This window comes from Etheostoma spectabile, chromosome 15, assembly GCF_008692095.1.
Source record: "Etheostoma spectabile isolate EspeVRDwgs_2016 chromosome 15, UIUC_Espe_1.0, whole genome shotgun sequence".
Lineage (NCBI taxonomy): Eukaryota > Metazoa > Chordata > Actinopteri > Perciformes > Percidae > Etheostoma > Etheostoma spectabile.
The window spans coordinates 30,998,226-30,999,199 of NC_045747.1; the positions used below are offsets into that span (position 1 = coordinate 30,998,226).

General features: G+C 46.5%; 1 long non-coding RNA gene across 1 annotated transcript in view; it reads right to left on the minus strand.

Annotated features, from left to right (window-relative positions):
• Positions 1-974, minus strand: part of LOC116703015 (uncharacterized) — a 17,500-nt gene that overhangs the window by 2,483 nt on the left and 14,043 nt on the right. Inside the window, exon 2 of the long non-coding RNA XR_004335315.1 lies at positions 124-127. This is a non-coding gene — a long non-coding RNA (uncharacterized LOC116703015). The remainder of the gene's footprint in view (positions 1-123; positions 128-974) is intronic.

A 974-nucleotide genomic window follows, 5' to 3' on the forward strand; every position in this document is an offset into this window, starting at 1 on the left:
ACAAGGTGCCACCTGCTCATCAGATAAACACTCACACTCACGCAGCATCAGGGGCAACTCGGGGTTCAGTGTCTTGCCCAAAGACACGTTGACATGGGACTGCAGGGCCAGGGATTGAACCACCAAACTTCCAATTGGCAGGAAACTACACTACCACTGAGCCACAGCTGCTTGATGACAAGCGTTGACAAGTGTTCAGGTGCAGGTCGCTCGGCTGTCGGATATTTTATCTATAAATCCCTTTCAGTGGTGGAATTATAGAGCATTCCATGCAGCAGTAATATTGTGGCGTCAATAAGGGCTTTTTTCACACCAGTTGGTTTGCTGTGGTCCGAATCAGCTGATTGGCCTTGGAGGTGGAAAAAATCCAAGCGTACCAAATGCATCAGTACAAATTGCTTATTGGTCAGATGTTTCTGGGGCGGGAGCAAGAAAGTAAATACAGGAAGGAGGTCCAGTGTTCTGGACTGGTGCATATTTCTTGCATCTCCTTAGAAGCGCGAGTGACGACGAGCTCGACCTATTTGATCTATTTCGGTGAGAGAAACACTACAAGCTGATGCTACGGTTTGCATTTGTTCTGACACACAGCCGATTGCAAAGCAGATCTGACTACAGGAGCCATTTAGCTCACACTTGTGGAGGACACATACAGTAGTTGGTGCCCACACCTTCAAGGAGGTCTCGGAACGCTTGTTGTGTCCCCTTTTGGTGCACATCCAAGTGTAACTGAGAACTGCCCAAACGAACTGCACCAAGGGGCAAACAAACTCTAGTGCGATACAGCCAAACTAAATAAGGCAGGTGTGAAAGCCCCCTAAGGCTCATGTCACACTTGTTCCAAAAGGATTTATGATATCTTATCTTATTTATCTGATGAAGTGAAAGCACAGTGAAAAACAATGGGCATTTTAACCCTTTGAGCCCGAGAAACTCGCCCACGAGTAAAAAAGTACCTCTGATTCATAGTTTAA